At 47.6% G+C, this 25,702-nt stretch overlaps 1 protein-coding gene across 5 annotated transcripts in view; it reads left to right on the top strand.

Annotated features, from left to right (window-relative positions):
• LOC138792249 (NACHT, LRR and PYD domains-containing protein 3-like) overlaps positions 1-25,702 on the top strand; it is a 250,482-nt gene that overhangs the window by 56,114 nt on the left and 168,666 nt on the right. The gene's annotated exons all lie outside the window — the stretch shown is intronic.

Below are 25,702 nucleotides of genomic sequence, written 5' to 3'. Positions count from 1 at the left end.
GGTCCTTGTTCCCAGTGTATACACTGTATATAGTTATTGTGCTTATGTATTAGGAGCTCCGGTCCTTGTTCCCAGTGTATACACTGTATATAGGTATTGTGCTTATGTATTAGGAGCTCCGGTCCTTGTTCCCAGTGTGTATACTGTATATAGTTATTGTGCTTATGTATTAGGAGCTCCGGTCCTTGTTCCCAGTGTATACACTGTATATAGTTATTGTGCTTATGTATTAGGAGCTCCGGTCTTTGTTCCCAGTGTATACACTGTATATAGTTATTGTGCTTATGTATTAGGAGCTCCGGTCCTTGTTCCCAGTGTGTACACTGTATATAGTTATTGTGCTTATGTATTAGGAGCTCCGGTCCTTGTTCCCAGTGTGTACACTGTATATAGTTATTGTGCTTATGTATTAGGAGCTCCGGTCCTTGTTCCCAGTGTATATATACTGTATATAGGTATTGTGCTTATGTATTAGGAGCTCCGGTCCTTGTTCCCAGTGTGTACACTGTATATAGTTATTGTGCTTATGTATTAGGAGCTTTGGTCCTTGTTCCCAGTGTGTATACTGTATATAGTTATTGTGCTTATGTATTAGGAGCTCCGGTCCTTGTTCCCAGTGTATACTGTATATAGTTATTGTGCTTATGTATTAGGAGCTCCGGTCCTTGTTCCCAGTGTATACTGTATATAGTTATTGTGCTTATGTATTAGGAGCTCCGGTCCTTGTTCCCAGTGTGTACACTGTATATAGTTATTGTGCTTATGTATTAGGAGCTCCGGTCCTTGTTCCCAGTGTGTACACTGTATATCAGCGGTACTCAACAACTTTTAGTGAGGGTCCACTTACCGGGGTCTATTGTCAGGTGAAGGTCCGAGCTGAACATCAGTAGGAAACGTGTTTTGTTACTTTGTCACAAACGTTCAACTATTTATATACAGAATTGCTGCTTATTAGCGGGAAAATTGGCATTTTTTTCTCTCTCACCAGGCCTTTGATATTAGGTACAAAGGGGGTGACTGCCCTGGTAGTATATAGCCCCCCTGTTGCTCCCCCAGTAGTGTATAGCCCCCCCTGTGCACTCTCCCTCAGTAGTATATAGCCCCCTGTTGCTCCCCCCAGTAGTATATAGCCTCCCCGTGCGCTCTCCCCCTGTAGAATATAGCCCCCTGTGAGCTCCCCCCAGTAGTATATAGCCCCCCTGTGCGCTCTCCCCCAGTAGTATATAGCCCCCTGTGCGCTGTCCCCCAGTAGTATATAGCCCCCTGTGAGCTCCCCCCAGTAGTATATAGCCCCCCTGTGCTCTCCCCCTGTAGTATATAGCCCCCTGTGAGCTCCCCCCAGTAGTATATAGCCCCCGTGAGCTCCCCCCTGTAGTATATAGCCCCCTGTGAGCTCCCCTGTAGTATATAGCCCCCTGTGAGCTCCCCTGTAGTATATAGCCCCCCTGTGAGCTCCCCTGTAGTATATAGCCCCCCCGTGCGCTGTCCCCCTGTAGTATATAGCCCCCCCGTGCGCTGTCCCCCTGTAGTATATAGCCCCCTGTGAGCTCCCCCCAGTAGTATATAGCACCCCTGTGCTCTCCCCCCAGTAGTATATAGCCCCCTGTGAGGTCCCCCCCAGTAGTATATAGCGCCCCTGTGCTCTCCCCCCAGTAGTATATAGCCCCCTGTGAGCTCCCCCGTAGTATATAGCCCCCCCGTGCGCTGTCCCCCTGTAGTATATAGCCCCCCCGTGCGCTGTCCCCCTGTAGTATATAGCCCCCTGTGAGCTCCCCCCAGTAGTATATAGCACCCCTGTGCTCTCCCCCCAGTAGTATATAGCCCCCTGTGAGGTCCCCCCCAGTAGTATATAGCGCCCCTGTGCTCTCCCCCCAGTAGTATATAGCCCCTGTGAGGTCCCCCCTGTAGTATATAACCCCCTGTGCGCTCCCCCCAGTAGTATATAGCCCCCTCAGTAGTATATAGCCCCTGTGAGGTCCCCCCTGTAGTATATAACCCCCTGTGCGCTCCCCCCAGTAGTATATAGCCCCCTCAGTAGTATATAGCCCCCTGTGAGGTCCCCCCTGTAGTATATAGCCCCCTGTGCGCTCCCCCCAGTAGTATATAGCCCCCTCAGTAGTATATAGCCCCCTGTGAGGTCCCCCCTGTAGTATATAGTCCACCTGTGCGCTCTCCCCTTATAGATGCCCCCCAGAGAGAAAAAAAAATAACAAAAACAACTCACCTAGCACCTCGTTCCCCGCTGCGGCTGTCTTCTTCTCTTCCCGTCGGTCCGGCCCCCAGCTGATACGCGCTCTGTAGGGATGTCCCGGGGATTCCCCAGCAGAGCGCGCATCAGTGACCTCAGCGTACGCCGCCGTCCTAAACTTCCGGGAAGGACAGGCCGGCAGCGTACACTGAGGTCTGTGGTGCGCGCTCTGCTGGGGAATCCCTGGGACATCCCCAGAGAGCGCGTATAAGCCGGGGGCCGGACCGACACTGCCCCCAGCCCCACAGGCGTACTGACATCTAAGGACAGTACGCCTATGGGGCGGGAGGCAGTGCGGCGGGAAGCGGGACGGACCGGATCCGGGGCGGTTAGGAGGTCTGACCAGGGGTCCGGACAGCTGGCCTCCGCGGTCCGGGTTCGGACCGCGGTCCGCCAGTTGAGGACCCCTGCTGTATATAGTTATTGTGCTTATGTATTAGGAGCTCCGGTCCTTGTTCCCAGTGTGTACACTGTATATAGTTATTGTGCTTATGTATTAGGAGCTCCGGTCCTTATTCCCAGTGTATACACTGTATATAGTTATTGTGCTTATGTATTAGGAGCTCCGGTCCTTGTTCCCAGTGTGTACACTGTATATAGTTATTGTGCTTATGTATTAGGAGCTCCGGTCCTTGTTCCCAGTGCGTACACTGTATATAGTTATTGTGCTTATGTATTAGGAGCTCCGGTCCTTGTTCCCAGTGCGTACACTGTATATAGTTATTGTGCTTATGTATTAGGAGCTCCGGTCCTTGTTCCCAGTGTATACACTGTATATAGTTATTGTGCTTATGTATTAGGAGCTCCGGTCCTTGTTCCCAGTGTATACACTGTATATAGGTATTGTGCTTATGTATTAGGAGCTCCGGTCCTTGTTCCCAGTGTATACACTGTATATAGTTATTGTGCTTATGTATTAGGAGCTCCGGTCCTTGTTCCCAGTGTGTATACACTGTATATAGTTATTGTGCTTATGTATTAGGAGCTCCGGTCCTTGTTCCCAGTGTGTATACACTGTATATAGTTATTGTGCTTATGTATTAGGAGCTCCGGTCCTTGTTCCCAGTGTATACTGTATATAGTTATTGTGCTTATGTATTAGGAGCTCCGGTCCTTGTTCTCAGTGTATACACTGTATATAGTTATTGTGCTTATGTATTAGGAGCTTTGGTCCTTGTTCCCAGTGTGTATACTGTATATAGGTATTGTGCTTATGTATTAGGAGCTCCGGTCCTTGTTCCCAGTGTATACACTGTATATAGTTATTGTGCTTATGTATTAGGAGCTCCGGTCCTTGTTCCCAGTGTATACTGTATATAGTTATTGTGCTTATGTATTAGGAGCTCCGGTCCTTGTTCCCAGTGTGTATACTGTATATAGTTATTGTGCTTATGTATTAGGAGCTTTGGTCCTTGTTCCCAGTGTGTATACTGTATATAGTTATTGTGCTTATGTATTAGGAGCTCCGGTCCTTGTTCCCAGTGTGTATACACTGTATATAGTTATTGTGCTTATGTATTAGGAGCTCCGGTCCTTGTTCCCAGTGTGTATACTGTATATAGGTATTGTGCTTATGTATTAGGAGCTCCGGTCTAGGGCTGGGCGATTAATCGAATTAATTCGATTAATTCGCCCAGAATTTGAGAATCGATTTGACTTTTTTGGAAAATCGAAAATCGATTTTCCCAAAAAATCATTGGATTCGGGCGCGCGGGCGGGCTGCTCGCATCCTCCAGCTACTGAAGCAGCGTGAGGAGCGCGAGCGCCCAGCAGCGTCCTATGTCCCGCCTCTGACCCGCCCCCATAGCCGGACGTGTACGCTCGCTTCCTCCCGGCCGCACATGGAGGTCCCCGGAGGAGGCTGCAGATACTGAAGCATCGGGTGATCGCTGCGGGTGCTGGAGCTGTACAGCAGCGACACTATCACCCGATGCTTCAGTATCTGCAGCCTCCTCCAGGGACCTCCATGTGCGGCCGGGAGGAAGCGTACGTACACGTCCGGCTATGGGGGCGGGTCCGCTGCGGGGAGTAGTGCGGGCGGGAGGAGAGCGCAAGTGCCGGTGGTGTGCGCCCGCGCAGAGCGGGTACACCAGGTATGTTCCCTCCTGCCCCGGTCTGCTCCATGCCCCTGCCGATCTGCCCTATTCTCCCCCCGATCTGCCCCATGCTCCCCCCAGTGTGCCCCATGCATGTCCCCCAGTGTACCCCATGCCTTTCCCCCCTAGTCTGCCCCTTGCTCCCCCCAGTGTGCCCCATACTTGCCCCCCCCCCAGTGTACCCCATGCTCTCCAGCCCAGTGTACCCCATGCCCTTCCCCCCCCCAGTCTGCCCCATGCTCTTAGCTATGTCCCTGACCCTCATCTGTACCTGTACTACTACTACTACACCCCTCATCTATACCTGTACTACTACTACACCCCTCATCTGTACCTGTACTACTACTACTACTACACCCCTCATCTATACCTGTACTACTACTACTACACCTCTCATCTATACCTGTACTACTACTACACCCCTCATCTATACCTGTACTACTACTACTACACCCCTCATCTGTACCTGTACTACTACTACACCCCTCATCTATACCTGTACTACTACTACACCCCTCATCTGTACCTGTACTACTACTACTACACCCCTCATCTATACCTGTACTACTACTACTACACCCCTCATCTGTACCTGTACTACTACTACACCCCTCATCTATACCTGTACTACTACTGCTACACTCCTCATCTATACCTGTACTTCTACTACTACACCCCTCATCTGTACCACTACTACACCCCTCATCTATACCTGTACTACTACTACACCCCTCATCTATACCTGTACTACTACTACTACACCCCTCATCTATACCTGTACTACTACTTCTACTACACCCCTCATCTATACCTGTACTACTGCACCCCTCATCTATACCTGTACTACTACTGCACCCCTCATCTATACCTGTACTACTACTACACCCCTCATCTATACCTGTACTACTACTACTACTACACCCCTCATCTATACCTGTACTACTACTACTACACCCCTTATATGTTCCTGTAATACTACTACACCCCTCATCTATACCCATACTACTACTACACCCCTCATCTATACCTGTACTACTACTACACCCCTCATCTATACCTGTACTACTACTACACCCCTCATCTATACCTGTACTACTACTACACCCCTCATCTATACCTGTACTACTACTACTACACCCCTCATCTATACCTGTACTACTACTACTACACCCCTCATCTATACCTGTACTACTACTACACCCCTCATCTATACCTGTACTACTACTACTACTACTACTACTACTACTACTACACCCCTCATCTATACCTGTACTACTACTACTACACCCCTCATCTATACCTGTACTACTACTACTACACCCCTCATCTATACCTGTACTACTACTACTACAGCCCTCATCTATACCTGTACTACTACTACTACTACACCTCTCATCTATACCTGTACTACTACTACTACTACACCTCTCATCTATACCTGTACTACTACTACACCCCTCATCTATACCTGTACTACTGCACCCCTCATCTATACCTGTACTACTACTACACCCCTCATCTATACCTGTACTACTACTACTACACCCCTCATCTATACCTGTACTACTACTACTACACCTCTCATCTATACCTGTACTACTACTACACCCCTCATCTATACCTGTACTACTACTACTACACCCCTCATCTATACCTGTACTACTACACCTCTCATCTATACCTGTACTACTTCTACTACACCCCTCATCTATACCTGTACTACTACTACACCCCTCATCTATACCTGTACTACTACTATACCCATCATCTGTACCTGTACTACTACTACACCCCTCATCTATACCTGTACTACTACTACACCCCTCATCTATACCTGTACTACTACTACACCCCTCATCTATACCTGTACTACTACTACACCCCTCATCTATACCTGTACTACTACACCCCTCATCTGTACCTGTACTACTACTACACCCCTCATCTATACCTCTACTACTACTACTACACCCCTCATCTATATCTGTACTACTACTACTACTACACCCCTCATCTATACCTGTACTACTACTACTACACCCCTCATCTATACCTGTACTACTACTACTACACCCCTCATATGTTCCTGTAATACTACTACACCCCTCATCTATACCCATACTACTACTACACCCCTCATCTATACCTGTACTACTACACCCCTCATCTATACCTGTACTACTACTACACCCCTCATCTATACCTGTACTACTACTACACCCCTCATCTATACCTGTACTACTACTACTACACCCCTCATGTATACCTGTACTACTACTACTACACCCCTCATCTATACCTGTACTACTGCACCCCTCATCTATACCTGTACTACTACTACACCCCTCATCTATACCTGTACTACTACTACTACACCCCTCATCTATACCTGTACTACTACTACACCTCTCATCTATACCTGTACTACTACTACTACACCCCTCATCTATACCTGTACTACTACTACTACACCCCTCATCTATACCTGTACTACTACTACTACACCCCTCATCTATACCTGTACTACTACTACTACACCCCTCATCTATACCTGTACTACTACACCTCTCATCTATACCTGTACTACTTCTACTACACCCCTCATCTATACCTGTACTACTACTACTACTACACCCCTCATCTGTACCTGTACTACTACTACTACACCCCTCATCTATACCTGTACTACTACTACACCCCTCATCTATATCTGTACTACTACTACTACTACACCCCTCATCTATACCTGTACTACTACTACTACACCCCTCATCTATACCTGTACTACTACTACACCCCTCATCTATACCTGTACTACTACTACACCCCTCATCTATACCTGTACTACTACTACACCCCTCATCTATACCTGTACTACTACTACTATACCCCTCATCTATACCTGTACTACTACTACTACACTACTCATCTATACCTGTACTACTACTACTACACCCCTCATCTATACCTGTACTACTACTACTACTACACCCCTCATCTATACCTGTACTACTACTACTACTACTAAACCCCTCATCTATACCTGTACTACTACTACTACACCCCTCATCTATACCTGTACTACTACTACTACACCCCTCATCTATACCTGTACTACTACTACTACTACACCCTCATCTATACCTGTACTACTACTACTACTACTACACCCCTCATCTATACCTGTACTACTACTACTACACCCCTCATCTATACCTGTACTACTACTACTACACCCCTCATCTATACCTGTACTACTACTACTACACTCCTCATCTATACCTGTACTACTACTACTACACCCCTCATCTATACCTGTACTACTACTATACCCATCATCTGTACCTGTACTACTACTACACCCCTCATCTATACCTGTACTACTACTACTACACCCCTCCATCTATCCTGTACTACTACTACTACCACTCCTTCATCTAATACCTGTACTACTAACCCCTATCATACCCTTAACTAACTACACTACTCATCTATACCTGTACTACTACTACTTACACTCCTCATCTAGACCTGTACTACTACTACACCCCTCAATCTATACCTGTACTTACTACTACTACAGCCATCATCTATACCTGTACTACTACTATACACCCCTCATCTAGTACCTGTATACTACTACTACTACCACCTCATCTATACCCTGTACTACTACGACGACATCCCTCATCGATACCTGTACTACTACTACCACCCCTCATCTATACCTGTACTACTACTACCCATACTATCTGTACCTAGCTACTACTACTACACCCCTCATCAATCCTGTACTACTACTACTACACCCCTCATCTATACCTGTACTACTACTACTACAGCCCCTCAATCTCTACCCTGTACTACTACTACACCCCCTCATCTATACCTGTACTACGTGCATACTACCCTCATACTATACCTGTACTACTACTACACCCCTTCATCTATACCTGTACTACTACTACTACACCCCTCATCTATACCTGTACTACTACTACTACTACACCCCTCATCTATACCTGTACTACTACTACTACACCTCATCTATACCTGTACTACTACTACTACACCCCTCATCTATACCTGTACTACTACTACTACACCCCTCATCTATACCTGTACTACTACTACTACACATCTCATCTATACCTGTACTACTACTACTACTACACCCCTCATCTATACATGTACTACTACTACACCCCTCATCTATACCTGTACTACTACTACTACTACTACACCTCATCTATACCTGTACTACTACTACTACTACCCCTCATCTATACCTGTACTACTACTACTACTACACCCCTCATCTATACCTGTACTACTACTACACCCCTCATCTATACCTGTACTACTACTACTACTACTACTACTACAACCCCTCATCTATACCTGTACTACTACTACTACACCCCTCATCTATACCTGTACTACTACTACTACACTCCTCATCTATACCTGTACTACTACTACTACACCCCTCATCTATACCTGTACTACTACTATATCCCCTCATCTGTACCTGTACTACTACTACACCCCTCATCTATACCTGTACTACTACTACTACAACCCCTCATCTATACCTGTACTACTACTACTACACTCCTCATCTATACCTGTACTACTACTACTACACCCCTCATCTATACCTGTACTACTACTACTACACTACTCATCTATACCTGTACTACTACTACTACACCCCTCATCTATACCTGTACTACTACTACACCCCTCATCTATACCTGTACTACTACTACTACAGCCCTCATCTATACCTGTACTACTACTACTACACCCCTCATCTATACCTGTACTACTACTACTACTACACCCCTCATCTATACCTGTACTACTACTACTACACTCCTCATCTATACCTGTACTACTACTACTACACCCCTCATCTATACCTGTACTACTACTATACCCATCATCTGTACCTGTACTACTACTACACCCCTCATCTATACCTGTACTACTACTACTACACCCCTCATCTATACCTGTACTACTACTACTACACTCCTCATCTATACCTGTACTACTACTACTACACCCCTCATCTATACCTGTACTACTACTACTACACTACTCATCTATACCTGTACTACTACTACTACACCCATCATCTATACCTGTACTACTACTACACCCCTCATCTATACCTGTACTACTACTACTACAGCCCTCATCTATACCTGTACTACTACTACTACACCCCTCATCTATACCTGTACTACTACTACTACTACACCCCTCATCTATACCTGTACTACTACTACTACACTCCTCATCTATACCTGTACTACTACTACTACACCCCTCATCTATACCTGTACTACTACTACTACACCCCTCATCTATACCTGTACTACTACTACTACACCCCTCATCTATACTGTACTACTACTACTACACCCCTCATCTATTCCTCTACTACTACACCCTCATCTATACCTGTACTACTACTACTACACCCCTCATCTATACCTGTACTACTACTACTACACCCCCTCATCTATACCTGTACTACTACTACTACACCCCTCATCTATACCTGTACTACTACTACACCCCTCATCTATACCTGTACTACTACTACTACACCCTCATCTATACCTGTACTACTACTACACCCCTCATCTATACCTGTACTACTACTACACCCCTCATCTATACCTGTACTACTACTACACCCCTCATCTATACCTGTACTACTACTACTACACCTCTCATCTATACCTGTACTACTACTTCTACTACACCTCTCATCTATACCTGTACTACTACTACTACACCCCTCATCTATACCTGTACTACTACTACTACACATCTCATCTATACCTGTACTACTACTACTACTACACCCCTCATCTATACCTGTACTACTACTGCACCCCTCATCTATACCTGTACTACTACTACTACTACTACACCCCTCATCTGTACCTGTACTACTACACCCCTCATCTATACCTGTACTACTACTACTACTACACCCCTCATCTATACCTGTACTACTGCACCCCTTATCTATACCTGTACTACTACTACACCCCTCATCTATACCTGTACTACTACTACACCCCTCATCTATACCTGTACTACTACTACTACACCCCTCATCTATACCTGTACTACTACTACTACACCTCTCATCTATACCTGTACTACTACTACACCCCTCATCTATACCTGTACTACTACACCCCTCATCTATACCTGTACTACTACTACTACACCTCTCATCTATACCTGTACTACTACTACTACACCCCTCATCTATACCTGTACTACTACTGCACCCCTCATCTATACCTGTACTACTACTACTACACCCCTCATCTGTACCTGTACTACTACTACTACACCCCTCATCTATACCTGTACTACTACTACTACTACTACACCCTTCATCTATACCTGTACTACTACTACTACTACACCCCTCATCTATACCTGTACTACTACTACTACACCCCTCATCTATACCTGTACTACTACTACTACTACACCCCTCATCTATACCTGTACTACTACTACTATTACTACTACACCCCTCATCTATACCTGTACTACTACTACTACACCCCTCATCTATACCTGTACTACTACTACTACACTCCTCATCTATACCTGTACTACTACTACTACACCCCTCATCTATACCTGTACTACTACTATACCCATCATCTGTACCTGTACTACTACTACACCCCTCATCTATACCTGTACTACTACTACTACACCCCTCATCTATACCTGTACTACTACTACTACACTCCTCATCTATACCTGTACTACTACTACTACACCCCTCATCTATACCTGTACTACTACTACTACACTACTCATCTATACCTGTACTACTACTACTACACCCCTCATCTATACCTGTACTACTACTACACCCCTCATCTATACCTGTACTACTACTACTACAGCCCTCATCTATACCTGTACTACTACTACTACACCCCTCATCTATACCTGTACTACTACTACTACTACACCCCTCATCTATACCTCTACTACTACTACTACACTCCTCATCTATACCTGTACTACTACTACTACACCCCTCATCTATACCTGTACTACTACTATACCCATCATCTGTACCTGTACTACTACTACACCCCTCATCTATACCTGTACTACTACTACACCCCTCATCTATACCTGTACTACTACTACTACACCCCTCATCTATACCTGTACTACTACTACACCCCTCATCTATACCTGTACTACTACTACTACTACTACTACTACTACACCCCTCATCTATACCTGTACTACTACTACTACACCCCTCATCTATACCTGTACTACTACACCCCTCATCTATACCTGTACTACTACTACTACACCCCTCATCTATACCTGTACTACTGCACCCCTCATCTATACCTGTACTACTACTACACCCCTCATCTATACCTGTACTACTACTACTACACCCCTCATCTATACCTGTACTACTACTACACCCCTCATCTATACCTGTACTACTACTACACCCCTCATCTATACCTGTACTACTACTACACCCCTCATCTATACCTGTACTACTACTACTACACCTCTCATCTATACTTGTACTACTACTACTACTACACCTCTCATCTATACCTGTACTACTACTACTACACCCCTCATCTATACCTGTACTACTACTACTACACATCTCATCTATACCTGTACTACTACTACTACTACACCCCTCATCTATACCTGTACTACTACTGCACCCCTCATCTATACCTGTACTACTACTACTACTACACCCCTCATCTGTACCTGTACTACTACACCCCTCATCTATACCTGTACTACTACTACTACACCCCTCATCTATACCTGTACTACTGCACCCCTTATCTATACCTGTACTACTACTACACCCCTCATCTATACCTGTACTACTACTACACCCCTCATCTATACCTGTACTACTACTACACCCCTCATCTATACCTGTACTACTACTACTACACCTCTCATCTATACCTGTACTACTACTACTACACCTCTCATCTATACCTGTACTACTACTACACCCCTCATCTATACCTGTACTACTACACCCCTCATCTATACCTGTACTACTACTACTACTACTACACCTCTCATCTATACCTGTACTACTACTACTACTACACCCCTCATCTATACCTGTACTACTACTGCACCCCTCATCTATACCTGTACTACTACTACTACACCCCTCATCTGTACCTGTACTACTACTACTACACCCCTCATCTATACCTGTACTACTACTACTACTACACCCTTCATCTATACCTGTACTACTACTACTACTACACCCCTCATCTATACCTGTACTACTACTACTACACCCCTCATCTATACCTGTACTACTACTACTACTACACCCCTCATCTATACCTGTACTACTACTACTACTACACCCCTCATCTATACCTGTACTACTACTACTACACCCCTCATCTATACCTGTACTACTACTACTACACTCCTCATCTATACCTGTACTACTACTACTACACCCCTCATCTATACCTGTACTACTACTATACCCATCATCTGTACCTGTACTACTACTACACCCCTCATCTATACCTGTACTACTACTACTACACCCCTCATCTATACCTGTACTACTACTACTACACTCCTCATCTATACCTGTACTACTACTACTACACCCCTCATCTATACCTGTACTACTACTACTACTACTACTACTACTACACCCCTCATCTATACCTGTACTACTACTACACCCCTCATCTATACCTGTACTACTACTACTACACCCCTCATCTATACCTGTACTACTACTACTACAGCCCTCATCTATACCTGTACTACTACTACTACTACACCCCTCATCTATACCTGTACTACTACTACTACACTCCTCATCTATACCTGTACTACTACTACTACACCCCTCATCTATACCTGTACTACTACTATACCCATCATCTGTACCTGTACTACTACTACACCCCTCATCTATACCTGTACTACTACTACACCCCTCATCTATACCTGTACTACTACTACACCCTTCATCTATACCTGTACTACTACTACACCCCTCATCTATACCTGTACTACTACTACTACACCCCTCATCTATACCTGTACTACTACTACTACACCCTTCATCTATACCTGTACTACTACTACACCCCTCATCTATACCTGTACTACTACTACTACACCCCTCATCTATACCTGTACTACTACTACACCCCTCATCTATACCTGTACTACTACTACTACACCCCTCATCTATACCTGTACTACTACTACTACACCCCTCATCTATACCTGTACTACTACTACACCCCTCATCTATACCTGTACTACTACTACTACTACTACTACTACTACTACTACACCCCTCATCTATACCTGTACTACTACTACTACACCCCTCATCTATACCTGTACTACTACTACACCCCTCATCTATACCTGTACTACTACTACTACACCCCTCATCTATACCTGTACTACTGCACCCCTCATCTATACCTGTACTACTACTACACCCCTCAGCTATACCTGTACTACTACTACTACTACACCCCTCATCTATACCTGTACTACTACTACACCCCTCATCTATACCTGTACTACTACTACACCCCTTATCTATACCTGTACTACTACTACTACACCCCTCATCTATACCTGTACTACTACTACTACACCTCTCATCTATACCTGTACTACTACTACACCTCTCATCTATACCTGTACTACTACTACTACACCCCTCATCTATACCTGTACTACTACTACTACTACACATCTCATCTATACCTGTACTACTACTACTACTACACCCCTCATCTATACCTGTACTACTACTGCACTTCTCATCTATACCTGTACTACTACTACTACTACACCCCTCATCTGTACCTGTACTACTACTACACCCCTCATCTATACCTGTACTACTACTACTACTACACCCCTCATCTATATCTGTACTACTACTACTACTACTACACCCCTCATCTATACCTGTACTACTACTACTACACCCCTCATCTATACCTGTACTACTACTACACCCCTCATCTATACCTGTACTACTACTACTACTACACCCCTCATCTATACCTGTACTACTACTACTACACCCCTCATCTATACCTGTACTACTACTACTACTACACCCCTCATCTATACCTGTACTACTACTACTACACCCCTCATCTATACCTGTACTACTACACCCCTCATCTATACCTGTACTACTACTACAACCCTCATCTATACCTGTACTACTACTACTACTACACCCCTCATCTATACCTGTACTACTACTACTACACCCCTCATCTATACCTGTACTACTACTACACCCCCAGGGCTCCAGATGGCGACCAAAATGGTCGCCAATGCGACTGACATTTTGCAAATGGCGCCCAGATTTATTAATCTGGGCGCCATTTGCGACTGGCCCCGGCGGCGGCGCGCTGTCTCTTTAAGATGCGCGGCTGATGCGCGGCTGCCGGGGGTGTCCCATCCTATCCCCGGCAGCGCGGCGCATCAGTGAGCTGCCTGGGGCCCTGACTTCCGGCACAGGAAGCGCGCGTCAGAGACGCTTCCTGTGTCAGAAGTCACAGCCCCGGCGTACAGGGAGCTCACTGACGCGCCGCGCTGCCGGGGATAGGACGGGACACCCCCGGCAGCCGCGCATCAGACGGGGACAGCGCCCGAAGAAGAAGAGGATCGCCGGGGGAGCGGGTTGTCAGGTGAGTTTGTGTGTTTTTTTTTTTTTTAAATATTGCTTAGCATAGAGGAAAGGGGGGGCTTTATAATGGGGGGAAGAGAAGGGGGGCATCTATAATGGGGGGAAGAGAAGGGGGGGCATCTATAAAGGGGGGAGAGGGGGCCATCTATAAGGGGAGGGGGTATCTATAAGGGGGGAGAAGAGGGGGCATCTATAATGGGGGGGGAGAGGGGGCATCTATAAGGGGAGGGGGTATCTATAAGGGGGGGAGAAGAGGGGGCATCTATAATGGGGGGGGGAGAGGGGGCATCTATAAGGGGAGGGGGTATCTATAAGGGGGGGGAGAAGAGGGGGCATCTATAATGGGGGGGAGAGGGGGCATCTATAAGGGGAGGGGGTATCTATAAGGGGGGGAGAAGAGGGGGCATCTATAATGGGGGGGAGGAGGGGGCATCTATAATGGGGGGGAGGAGGGGGCATCTATAATGGGGGTAGAGGGGGTCATCTATAATGGGGGTAGAGGGGGTCATCTATAAGGGGAGGGGGTATCTATAAGGGGGGGAGAAGAGGGGGCATCTATAATGGGGGGGAGGAGGGGGCATCTATAATGGGGGGGAGGAGGGGGCATCTATAATGGGGGGGAGGAGGGGGCATCTATAATGGGGGTAGAGGGGGTCATCTATAAGGGGAGGGGGCCATCTATAAGTGTAGGGCAAACTGGCTGCAGACACTGGGAGATAGATATATGCACAATTATTATTATCAGGGCCCCTCAGGTGTCTGTATTGTAGGGGGTCACTTGCATTAGTCACTAGGTGAGAGATATATCTATCTATATACACATCTTGTGGGGGGTCACTATGGCTGCAGTCATAAGTCTAGCTCAGTATGTATAGACTGTTGCAAGCTTTTAAAGGGAACCTGTCACCCCCGGTGACGGGGTGACAGGCTCCCAACCCCCCGTTAGAGCCCCCTATACTCACCTCATCTTCACCCCGCTTCTGAAGATGGTCGGGTCACGGAGATCTCAGCCGCTGCAGCCTGACGCGCACACTGAGAGGCTGGACTCTCCCGTCATTCTCTATGAGCGTTGGACTCATCTCTCAGCGCACGCCGGGCTGCAGCGGCTGAGATCTCCGTGACCCGACCATCTTCAGAAGCGGGGTGAAGATGAGGTGAGTATAGGGGGTTCTAACGGGGGGTTGGGAGCCTGTCACCCCGGTACGGGGGTCGACAGGTTCCCTTTATGTTCAAGTTCAGAAGAGTAAGCCTCATTAAAAGGCTAGCCAAGTGAAGTTGAAGTACTGAGTCAGACTGGATATGGTTGTCAAGTTGCAAGTTTCCATGTTGAACGTTTTCAAACTAAGAAAAGAAAGAATCTAAAGGAGGAGGAGGCTGCCGCGGCCTCTGCACACAGTAAGTCCCATTTAACATAACATTAATTTTACATGGTTTAAAATGTTGGCGACCAAATATTCTATTTGGCGCCTAAATTTTTCAGGTTAGGAGCCAATGGCTCCTAGGTAAATTTTTTAGTCTGGAGCCCTGACCCCTCATCTATACCTGTACTACTACTACACCCCTCATCTATACCTGTACTACTACTACACCCCTCATCTATGCCTGTACTACTACTACTAAACCCCTCATCTGTACCACTACTACACCCCTCATCTTTACCTGTACTGCTAATCCCCTCATCTGTACTACTACTAATACACTAGTACATAGGGCACATATTTGGGAAAACTACTTATATGGGGCACACAATGGGCTTGTCTACTACATAGGGGCACGGGAGGAGCACTGTTACACTGGGAAGCAATATGGTTGTTGTCTCAAACGTCTATAAAATAGTTTCTGATGCTGCAGGGAGAAAAATGTCCTGTTTGTTTAGCAAAAAGAGAAAAAAATCGAGATTTAAATTGAGAATCGTCCAAAATTTTTTAAAAATCGAGATTTTATTTTTTGGCCATATCGCCCAGCCCTACTCCGGTCCTTGTTCCGAATGTGTACACTGTATATAGTTATTGTGCTTATGTATTAGGAGCTCCGGTCCTTGTTCCCAGTGTGTATACTGTATATAGTTATTGTGCTTATGTATTAGGAGCTCCGGTCCTTGTTCCCAGTGTGTACACTGTATATAGTTATTGTGCTTATGTATTAGGAGCTCCGGTCCTTGTTCCCAGTGTGTACACTGTATATAGTTATTGTGCTTATGTATTAGGAGCTCCGGTCCTTGTTCCCAGTGTGTATACTGTATATAGTTATTGTGCTTATGTATTAGGAGCTCCGGTCCTTGTTCCTAGTGTGTACACTGTATATAGTTATTGTGCTTATGTATTAGGAGCTCTGGTCCTTGTTCCCAGTGTGTATATACTGTATATAGTTATTGTGCTTATGTATTAGGAGCTCCGGTCCTTGTTCCCAGTGTGTACACTGTATATAGTTATTGTGCTTATGTATTAGGAGCTCCGGTCCTTGTTCCCAGTGTATACTGTATATAGTTATTGTGCTTATGTATTAGGAGCTCCGGTCCTTGTTCCCAGTGTATATACTGTATATAGTTATTGTGCTTATGTATTAGGAGCTCCGGTCCTTGTTCCCAGTGTGTATACTGTATATAGTTATTGTGCTTATGTATTAGGAGCTCCGGTCCTTGTTCCTAGTGTATACACTGTATATAGTTATTGTGCTTATGTATTAGGAGCTCCGGTCCTTGTTCCCAATGTATACTGTATATAGTTATTGTGCTTATGTATTAGGAGCTCCGGTCCTTGTTCCCAGTGTGTATACTGTATATAGTTATTGTGCTTATGTATTAGGAGCTTTGGTCCTTGTTCCCAGTGTGTATACTGTATATAGGTATTGTGCTTATGTATTAGGAGCTCCGGTCCTTATTCCCAGTGTGTATACTGTATATAGGTATTGTGCTTATGTATTAGGAGCTCCGGTCCTTGTTCCCAGTGTGTATACTGTATATAGTTATTGTGCTTATGTATTAGGAGCTCCGGTCCTTGTTCCCAGTGTATACACTGTATATAGTTATTGTGCTTATGTATTAGGAGCTCCGGTCCTTGTTCCCAGTGTGTACACTGTATATAGTTATTGTGCTTATGTATTAGGAGCTCCGGTCCTTGTTCTCAGTGTGTACACTGTATATAGTTATTGTGCTTATGTATTAGGAGCTCCGGTCCTTGTTCTCAGTGTATACACTGTATATACTTATTGTGCTTATGTATTAGGAGCTCCGGTCCTTGTTCTCAGTGTGTACACTGTATATAGTTATTGTGCTTATGTATTAGGAGCTTTGGTCCTTGTTCCCAGTGTATATACTGTGTATAGTTATTGTGCTTATGTATTAGGAGCTCCGGTCCTTGTTCCCAGTGTATACACTGTACATAGTTATTGTGCTTATGTATTAGGAGCTCCGGTCCTTGCTCCGAGTGTGTATACTGTATATAGTTATTGTGCTTATGTATTAGGAGCTCCGGTCCTTGTTCTCAGTGTGTATACTGTATATAGTTATTGTGCTTATGTATTAGGAGCTCCGATCCTTGTTCCTAGTGTGTACACTGTATATAGTTATTGTGCTTATGTATTAGGAGCTCCGGACTGAGGGGGATTGGGGCAGCTGGGGGGGACTGAGGGGGACTGGGCAGCTGGAGGGGGACTGGGGCAGCTGGAGGGGTGACAGAGGGGGACTGAGGGGTGATTGGGGTAGCGGGGGGAGGGCTGAGGGGGACTGGGGGTGACTGGGGCAGTTGGGGGGGCTGAGGGGTGACTGGGGCAGCTGGGGGTGACTGAGGGGGTGGCTGGAGCATTTGGGGGTGACTGGGGCAGCTGAGGGTGACAGAGACTAGGGAAGCTAGGGGTGACAGGGACTTGGGCAGCTGGGGGTGACTGAGGGGGACTGGGGCAGCGGAGGGTGACAGACTGGGGAAGCTAGGGGTGACAGGGACTTGGGCAGCTGGGGGTGACTGAGGGGGACTGGGGCAGCGGAGGGTGATTGAGGGGTGGCTGGAGCATTTGGGGGGGACTGGGGCAGCTGAGGGTGACAGAGACTAGGGAAGCTAGGGGTGACAGGGACTGGGGCAGCTGGGGGTGACTGAGGGAGACTGGGGCAGCTGGAAGTGACTGGGGGGACTGGAGCAGCTGGGGGTGACTGAGGGGGACTGGGGCAGCTGGAAGTGACTGGGGGGGACTGGGGCAGCTGGAAGTGACTGGGGTGGGCTGGGGCAGCTGGGGGTGACTGAGAGACTGGAGCAGCTGGGGGGTGACTAAGAAAGAATTGCACACAGCCCTCCTCCCACCCTGGCACACATGCAGGTCCCCAGTCTGTGGAGGAGGCTGCAGGGACTGCAGGATAAGGAGATGGAGGCGCTGTGGGTCCTGGAGCTGTACAGCGGGATCGTGCAACCCCCGATCCCACTGTACAGCTCCAGGACCTGCAGCGACCTGCTATCATCCTATTCTACAGTCCCTACGGCCTGCTCCACAGACCGGGGACCTGCATGTGTGGCCGGGAGGGGAGCGGGGCGCAGGTCTGCGCGTCTCTGTTAGGAGGCGGCCGGTGCCGCATCTCTGCAGTGCCTTTCACCTCTCTCCGGAGCACCCTCCCGACACTATACCACGTTGCCCTGCACCTCTCTCCGGACCGGCCGCCTGACACTATACCGCGTTGCCCTGCACCTCTCTCCGGTCTTGCTGCCCGACACTATACCGCGTCGTCCTGCACATTTATCCCGCCCACCCGACACTATACTGCACTGCCCTGCACCTCTCTCCGGACCGTCCGTCCTTCTCCTCACCGCTCTGCCTGGAATGGTTTTTTGTGAAAATCGAATTTACGATTTTCACAAAAAATCTAATCAATTCTAACATTCTGGGCGAATTAATCGAATTAATTTGATTAATCGCCCAGCCCTACACCCCACCAATAAGTGTGAATACACCGACTTCGAGTGTACTACTGTCTCAGCGCCTAGGGACTGTAAGGGTACTATTACACGGAACGATAATCGGCCGAATTGGCCCGATTCGGCCGATTATCGCTCCGTGTAATAAATGCAACGATCAGCCGATGACAACGATCATCGGCTGATCGTTGACATAGGTTAGACCCTATTTTCGTCGGGCGCCGACCGCGCACCGCTGCGTGTAATAGCTATGTCCTTGCAGCTCTTGTCAAACGATTATCGGGCCGTGTAATAGGTCCAGTAAATGAGCAACGATCTAGCCGATCGCTGCTCGTTTACAGGTATTATCGGGCCCTGCTTGGCCCGTGTAATACCACCCTAAGAATGTAGTAGTAAATAGGCTCTCAAGAAGACTGTGTTAGGGTACAAACCCACACACCGTATACACAGCAGATACGCAACAAATACGCAGCAGATTTGTTGGTACAGATTTGATGCTGTGTTCAGTTATTTAGATCTAACCTGCTGCGTTTTTGCTGCGTATTTGCTGCGTATCGCAGCAGTAAATACGCTGCATATACGGTGTGTGTTTATACCTTAAGGCTGGGTTCACACTACGTATATTTCAGGCAGTATTTGGTCCTCTTGTCAGGTCCTCATAGCAACCAAAACCAGGAGTGGATTGAAAACACAAAGGATCTGTTCACACAATGTTGAAATTGATTGGATGGCCGCCATATAACAGTAAATAACGGCCATTATTTCAATATAACAGCCGTTGTTTTAAAATAACAGCACATATTTGCCATTATATGGCGGCCATCCACTCAATTACAACATTATGTGAACAGATCCTTTCTGTGTTTTCAATCCACTCCTGGTTTTGGTTGCTATACAGCCTCAAATATACAGCCTCAAATATACGTAGTGTGAACCCAGCCTCAAAGTGTAATTACTAGATATTAGCGAACGTGCTAGTCCGAGCTTGGTACTTGATCGAGTATTTGGGTACTCAATGGTTTTCGTTACTCGGACGAGCATCTTGCGATACTCGAGGAAATCTCATCCGTTTCCTGTAAGTTTGCGCGTTATTTCGCAGCCAATAAACATGCAGGAGACTCTTTGGTACATCCTGCGGTGACATGGGACCCATACATGTCGATAGCAGCGATTGGTTGGCCAGATCAGATGACCCTGCCATATAAAACTCGGCGCCGGCAGTGCTGGCTTCAGACGCATGCTGTGAGAGATCAGGGACAGAGCTGCTGCTGGTCAGGGAGAGTGTCCGTGTAGGATATAGTGTTCCAGTAGGTAGGGTATATACTAGAAATACAAACAAACAGCCCTTTTCAGGGCTTAAAAGCTTTTATTTATACTATTACTACAGACTGCTGGCTGGGAGTTGCAGTGCTGCTACCACGATTTCACCAGCATACTGGTGACCGGCTGCTGGCAGAAAGGAGACATTAGGTGTTGCATACACACCCCTAAGAAGTGCTCAGTGTACTCCTTTTTGATTTTGGGGCTGGTGGTCCTGGTGTACTGCACTGCATAGCTGGGATTTGTAGTACATCCCTCATAGAACTTACTTCACTGCTCATATTGTATTGGGGTGACAAAGCGTGTGTACAGTTGTTGCCCATACCAGATAGCACCGTAGAGCCCCACAAAACCATTGGTTACTACAACTATTTTTCAAGATATCTGTATTTCATACACAAGGCCTATCTCAGTTCCATACTGTGAAGTGTCCATAAAATGGTGAACCCCAGGGGTAAGGGTCGAGGGCGTGGGCCTGGGGTTCCAAGTGATGTGGTTGCAGGAGGCCGTGGTTCAGGGCAGGGTGACACAGCAGCACCTGTTGAGGAGGTAGCAGTGGCACACCGCAGACGTCCACTCCCTAGCTTCTTTGACCAACTTACGGGGTCTCATGGTAGACCGTTATTGAAACCGCAGCAGTGTGAACAGGTGATCACGTGGATAGCGGATAATGTGTCCAGTAACTTATCCACCACCCAGTCTTCAACGCAGTCCGCCCACACTACCCAAGGGAGTGGAACCCTTGCTCCATTAGCTCAGTCTCCTTCCCCACAGCCTGGCCCCTCCAGGGAAAGAAGGGATTCAGATCCACCACGATGCTCCCAGGAACTGTTTTTTGGACCCTTCTCTGAGTCAGAGCAACCGGAGCAGTCGATCTGTCCTGATGCCCAAACTATGCAGCTCACGCAGTCAGTGGGTGATGAGAGTGGGGACTTGGAAGAGAAGTCTGATGACGATGAGACCCGGTTGTCAGACAGTGAGGTTGTCATGGATGTAACTCAAAGTGAGGAGGAGAGTGAGGAGCTGGTGGATGAGGACGAGGTGACTGACCTGGAGCTGGGTGGATAAGCCTAGTGAAGACCGTGCTTCTGAGGGGGGAGGCAAGTTCACCCGCAGGACCGGTTGGAAGAGGAAGAGGGGTGGGCAGAGGGAGAGGCAGGGGCAGAGCAAGTAGATCAGCAACTGTTTCACTGAGTCAAATTCCGTGGCCAGGTCTAGATGTTCCGAAGTCTGGAAGTTTTTAAAAAAAACTGCGGATGACCGACGGACTGTAGTATGCAACCTGTGCCACACCAGGATCAGCAGGGGAGCCACCACTACCAGCCTAACCACTACCAGCATGCGCAGGCATATGAGTGCTAAACACCCCACTCAGTGGAACCAAGGCTGTTCAGTGACTGCAAGTTGCACCCCTGCTCCTTCCCCTATGTCAGGAGCTGGCTCTGTCAGTCCCCCCACCCTGGCCCCACTCACGAGCGCCTCCCACCCTACACCCACTCCTTCACCTCCACTATGCTCCACGCCCTCCAGCAAGGTGTCCAAGCGCAGCGTTCAACTGTCCCTGCTGCAGACCTTTTGCACGGAAGCGCAAGTACACTGCCACTCACCTGCATGCACAAGCCCTAAATGTGCACATAGGCAAACTGCTGAGCTTGGAGATGCTGCCCTATCGGCTGGTAGAGACCGAGGCTTTTAGGAACCTCATGGCGGTGGCTGTCCCTCGGTACTCTGTCCCCAGCCGCCACTACTTTTCACGGTGTGCCGTCCCAGCCGTACACCAGCACGTGTCGGATAACATCATCCCTACCCTGACCAACGCGGTCAGCGACAAGGTACACCTAACCACGGACACGTGGACAAGTGCTGGCGGGCAGGGACACTATATCTCCCTGACGGCACATTGGGTCAACTTGGTGGAGGCTGGGACAGATTCTGACCCTGGTTCCGCTCATGTGCGGCCCACCCCGAGGATTGCGGGGCCTACCTCGGTTGCGGTCTCTCATGAGTTGAACGCCTCTTTCTCCTCTTTTTCCTCCCCCTCTCTATTACCCTCCACGAGCATGTCGCCTTCATCTCGTAGCATAAGCGCCAACAGGCGGTGTTAAAACTGCTGAGCTTAGGCGACAAGAGGCACACGGCCCAGGAGCTGTTGCAGGGCATCACGGCGCAGTCAGATTTTTGGCTGACTCCACAGAGCCTCAAACCATGGTTGTGTGTGACAACGGGCGAAACCTGGTGGCGGCTCTGCAACTTGGCAGCCTCACACATGTACCATGCCTGGCCCACGTGTTTAACCTAGTGGTGCAGCGGTTTCTTAAGACCTACCCCAATTTGACTGACTTGTTTACCAAGGTGCGGCGCATCTGTGCGCATTTCCGCAAGTCAACCACGGATGCTGCCACCCTTAGGGTAGTGCAAAGGTGCTTGCAACTGCCGGCTCACAGACTGCTGTGCGACGTGCCCACGAGGTGGAATTCCACCTTCCAGATGGTAGCCAGGGTTTACCAGCAACGCAGAGCCATTGTGGAATGCCAGATGTCAACCTCGGTGCGAAGCGATAGTCAGGTCAGTCAGCTACCTCAAATCTACAATGAGGAGTGGACGTGGATGTCTGCTATCTGTCAGGTACTGGGCCCCTTTGAGGAGTAAACACAGATGGTCAGCGGAGATGACGCCATCATCAGCCTCACCATCCCGCTGCTGTGTCTGCTTCAAACCTCCCTGCTCAGCCTGAAGTCTGACACTTTGCCTTTGTCTCAGGAGATGGGTGAAGAACAGCCGCCGCTAGATAGCCAGACCACCCTGTCCCTGACATCAGTTTCTCAACACCAAGTAGAGGATGAGGAGGATGAAGAAGAGGAGCAGACTGGTGCCGCCACTGAAGAAGGTACCCATGCTCGATCCTTACTTGTTGAGTGTGTATGGCCTGAAGAGGATGAATCGGTGGAGGAGGAGGAAATTGAGGCTAGTCAGGAGAGGGAGTTCTTGCGTGTTGGGACCCTGGCGCACATGGCTGACTTTGTTAGGCTGTCTTTCCCGTGACTCTCGGGTTAAACATTTTTTTGACAACACAGATTACTGGGTGTTCACTCTCCTGGACCCTCGGTACAAACAGAACTTTCCCACTCTCATTCCTGCCGAGGAACGCAGTATGAGAGTGAATCAATATCAACAGGCCCTGATGCAGAAGCTGAAAATGTACCTCCCATGTGACACCACTAGCACCAGAGGACGTAGTTCTTTGGGCCAAAGAGCGGGGGAGAAGAGTGGTGGAGCAGGCAGCTTGTCAAGGGGCAGGGGAACACTCTCCAAGGCCTTTGACGGTTTCATGGCACCCCAGCAAGACCATGTCAACCGTCCCCAGTCTAGACAGAGTAGGGGGGAAGCCTTCAGGAAGATGGTGAGGGAGTACCTTGCTGACCATACCACCGTCCTTCACGATCACTCTTCTACCTACAACTACTGGGTTTTAAAGCTGGATACGTGGCCCCAACTGGCACTTTACGCCTTGGAGGTGCTGGCCTGCCCTGTCGCTAGCATGTTGTCAGAGCCGGTCTTCAGTGCAGCTGGTGCCATCATCATTGATAAGCGCACCCGCCTGTCCACTGACAGCGCTGACAGGCTGATGTTTATAAAAATGAACAAAGCCTGTATTTCACCTGAATTCAACTGTCCACCCGGGGAAAGCAGCTGAACATGAAGATTCTTGCTATCTCCTCTCCACCTCCTTCTCTTCCTACAATTCTCAGCCAACTGCCAAGTCTTCTTCCGCCATGCAAGGTCTGGCCTAATTATTGGGAGGCTCAATTGCTTCCTCACTCCTAATGGTTCTCTGTGTCCTCACTGCCATGCTGTGACGTCACACTACGTCTGCGGAGGAGCGGGACTGGTTGACGGGGGCAGCTCGCTTGCTGCCTCACTTACTTGTAATGGTTCTCTGGGTGCTCAATGCCATGCTGCTTCTGGCCTAAATTGTAATGGTTCTCTGGGTGCTCAATGCCATGCTGCTTTTGCCCTAATTTTTGGGAGGCTCACTCACTTTTAAGGATTCTTTGTGTGCTCAATGCCATGCTAGGTCTGGTATAATTTTTGGAAGGCTAACTGGCTACCGCTTCTACCTTGTTCGCTCTGTTCTCACCACCATGCTGTGTCAGGCTGAATTTTTGGGTGGTTCATGATATACTACCTCTGTTTTAATGGTTCCTCATGTTCTCAAATTCCAGGTCCTCTTAAGAAGACTGTATTGTTCTATGCGTCCTCACTGCCTGACGTCACACTACGTCTGCAGAGGAGCGGGATCGCCAACCAGCCAGCTGTTTTATTTTTATTTTTTTTTGTCTAGCCGTGGCCGGGG

The sequence above is a fragment of the Dendropsophus ebraccatus genome, chromosome 5, assembly GCF_027789765.1.
Source record: "Dendropsophus ebraccatus isolate aDenEbr1 chromosome 5, aDenEbr1.pat, whole genome shotgun sequence".
NCBI lineage: Eukaryota > Metazoa > Chordata > Amphibia > Anura > Hylidae > Dendropsophus > Dendropsophus ebraccatus.
The sequence above is the reverse complement of the archived record's forward strand: the minus strand, read 5'-3'. Positions and strand labels throughout refer to the sequence as shown.